This window comes from Hyaena hyaena, unplaced genomic scaffold (genome assembly GCF_003009895.1).
Source record: "Hyaena hyaena isolate Hyena2069 unplaced genomic scaffold, ASM300989v1 scaffold_1480, whole genome shotgun sequence".
Taxonomy (NCBI): domain Eukaryota; kingdom Metazoa; phylum Chordata; class Mammalia; order Carnivora; family Hyaenidae; genus Hyaena; species Hyaena hyaena.
In genome coordinates, this window is record NW_024082114.1 from 74,581 (window position 1) to 78,309 (window position 3,729).

Here is a 3,729-nt window from a genome sequence, read left to right on the forward strand (position 1 = left end):
AGGGGTACATATACCTTTCCAAAAAATTAGCATTCTTGTTTTCTTTGGATAAATACCCAAATGGAATTGCTGGATCATATGATAGTTTTATTATTAATTTTTGAGGAACCACCATACTATTTTCCATAGTGGCTGCACCAGTGAATATTCCCATCAAGTGCTCAAGGGTTCTTTTTACTCCACATTTTCACCAAGACTTGTTATTTTTAGTCTTTTTGATACTAACCATTCTAACAGATATGGAGTGAAATATCATTGTAATTTTGATTTATATTTACTTGATGATGAATGTTGTAGAGCATCTTTTCATGTGTCTGTTGGTACATTGTATGTCTTCCTTGGAAAAATGTCTATTTGGGTCTACTACCTACTTTTTAATTAGATTGTTTATTTTTGTTTTTCTTTTTGCTTTTGAGATATATAAATTCTTTATATATTTTTGATGTCAGTTTCCTATGAGATACATAATTTACAAATATTCAGTAGGTTGCTTTTTTATTCTTTTGATGGTTTCCTTTGCTGCATAGAAACTTTTTAGTTTGATGTAATCTCAATTGTTTCTTTTGTTGCTTTTGGTTTTGGTGTCAGATTTTTAAAAAATTATCACTGTGACTTATGTCAAGGAGCTTACCACTATGCTTTCTTCTAGAGGTTTTAGGGTTTCATGTCTTATGTTCAAGTTTTTAATATTTTGAGTTCATTTTTGTGTATGATAGAAGATGATAGAAGATAATAGTTCATTGTCATTCTTTTACATGTGGCTGTCCTGTTTTCCTTATAACATTTATTGAAGAGACTATCCTTTTCCCATTGAATATTCTTCCTGCTTTGTTGTAAATTAATGATATGCGTGGGTCTATTTGTGGGCTTCCTATTCAGTTCCATTGACCTGTGTGTCTGGTCTTATGCCACTATCACTCTGTTTAATTACCATAGCTTTGAAAGTAATCTGAAATCAGGGAGCATGATGCCTCCAGCTTTGTTCTTTCTCAAGATTGCTTTAGCTATATAGGGTTTTTGGTGGATCCTTGTAACTTTTAGGATTATTTGTTCTATTTATTTATTTGAAAAATGCCATTGGGATTTTGATAGAGATTTTATTGAATCTGTATATTACATTGGTTAATATGGGCATTTTAACTATGATTCTTCTAATCCATGATCATGGAGTATCTTTCAACTTATTTTTGTCTCCCTCAATTTCTTTCAGTAATACCTTTTATTTTCACTATTCAGATTTTTAAAATCCTTGGTTAAATGTATTCCTAAGTATTTTAATATTTTGATGTAATTGTAAATGGGACTATTTATTATTATTGTATAGAAACTGAACAGATTTTGCGTATTAGTTTATGTAATATAAAGTTTCTGAATTTATCACTTGTAATAGTTTTCTAATGGAGTCTTTAGAGTTTTCTATACATAATACCATGTCACCTGCAAATAGTGACAGTTTTTCTTTGTCCTTTTAAATTTAGATGCCTTTGTTGTTGTTGCTCTTGTTGTTGTTATTTGTTTGTTTTTACTAATTTCTCCATTAGAACTTCCAATATTATGTTGAATAAAAGTGGAGAGAGTGGGCATCATTGTCTCATTCTTGATCTTAGAGGAAATGCTTTCAGTCTTTCCCCATTGAATATGATGTTGTGGGCCTGTCATATATGGACTTTTTTATGTTAAGGTATATTTCCTCTATACTCACTTTGGTAAGTTTTTATCATAAATGGATTCCAAGTTTTGTCATTTTTTTTTTGCATCTATTAAGGTCATCATATGATTGTTACCCTCAGTTTCATAATGTAATGTATCACATTGACTGATTCATTTGAACCATCTGTGTATCTTTTTAATAAATTGATTCATTTTGAACCATTCTTGCATCTTTGGAATAAATCCCACTTGATCGTGGTATATGATTCTTTTAATGTATTACTGAATTCAGTTTACTAACATTTTTTAAAAATGTTTTATATATTTCTGAGAGAGAGAAAGAGTCAATGAGCAGGGGAGGGCCAGAGAGAGAGGAAGACACAGAATCCGAAGCAGTTTCTAGGCTCTGAGCTAGCTGTCAGAACAGAGCCCAGATGCTCAACCGACTGAGCCACCCAGGCGCCCCAATTTGCTAACATTTTGTTGAAGATTTTTGTATTTATTATTATCAGGGATATTTGCATGTAATTTTCTTGCAGCATCAGGATATGCTGCCCTGAAAAATGAATTTGGAAGAGTTCCCTCGTTTTTAATATTTTTAGAAGGCTTTGAGAAAGCTTAGTATTATTTCTTCTTTGAATGTGTGGTAGAATTCACCAGTAAAGCCATCTGGTTTTACATACTTGTTGGTGGTGAGGTTTTGATTCATGATTCAATACCCTTACTAGTAATAAGTCTGCTCAGATTTTTTATTTCATCATTATTCTGTCTTGGTAAGTTGTTATGTTCTCAGAATTTATTCATTTCTTCTACATTGTCCAATTAATTACCATATAATTGTTTATAGTACTCTCATGATCCTTTGTATTCCTGTGATATCAGTTATAATATCTTCTCTTTTATTTCTGATTTATTTGAGTCTTCTCATTTATTCTTCATGATTTTAGATAAAAGTTTGCTCATTTTATCTTTTCTAACAATCAGCTGTTCAGTATTTTTATTGTATTTTTTTCATTTCAATTGTCTTTATGCTCTAATCTTTGTAATTTCTTTTTTTCTAACTTGGGTTTTGTTTGTTTTTCTTCCCTAGTTCCTTGAGGTCTAAAATTAGGTTGTTTATTTGACTCTTATTAAAGCTTTTGTTTTAAAGTCTGTTTTGTTTGATATAAGTATAGCTACTTCAGCTTTCTTTTGGTTCCATTTACCTGGTACATTATTTTCTATCCCTTCTCTTTAAAAATTTTGTTAGTTTGTTTCTTAAAGTTTATTTAATTATTTTGAGAGAGAAAGAGAGTGTGAGTGGGGAGGGGCAGAGAGAGGGATAGAGAGAATCCCAAGCAGGCTCCACACTGTCAGCACAGAGCCCAGTGTGGAGCTCCATTTTACAAACTGAGAGATCATGAGCTGAGCTGAAATCAGAAGTTGAACACTTAACTAACTGAGCCACCCAGGTACCCATATCTCTTCACATTAATTTGTATGTGTCCTTATATCTAAAGTAACTCTCTTGTAGGCAGTATATAGATGTGTCTTGTTTTTAGTTTTTAAATCCATTCAGCCACTCTATGTCTTTTGGTTGGAGAATTTAGTCCACTTTACATTTAGTAAAATAATTACATTTAAAAATTTGTCCAATAATTACATTTAAAGTAATTATTGATAGGTATGTATGCTTATTGCCATTTCATTAATTGTTTTCTGGCTGTTTTGCAGTTTCTCTCATACTGAGGATGAGAATGTAGTGTATGTAGTTCCTCATACTGAGTCAATAAGATGGCATCCTTTCACAAAATACTCATATAATAAGAGGAGCCATGGCTCTGGAATCACATTGACTCTGCAGCATACACATCAAGTAAAATGGTGTAGAATCATCTGAATCCTGGATAATTTCCTTCTATCTGTCTCTTTTGCCTGAATGCATGCAGTTGAATACATGGAAATTATATGCATGAATGATGCAGTTTCATTGTCTGGGCTTATTTCCTGGCACAGAGACTGAGGGACTGTGTGGCTATCACAGATGACTGCCACATGCTCTTCTTTCTGACTTCAGACATAGAAGCATTAGACAATTCT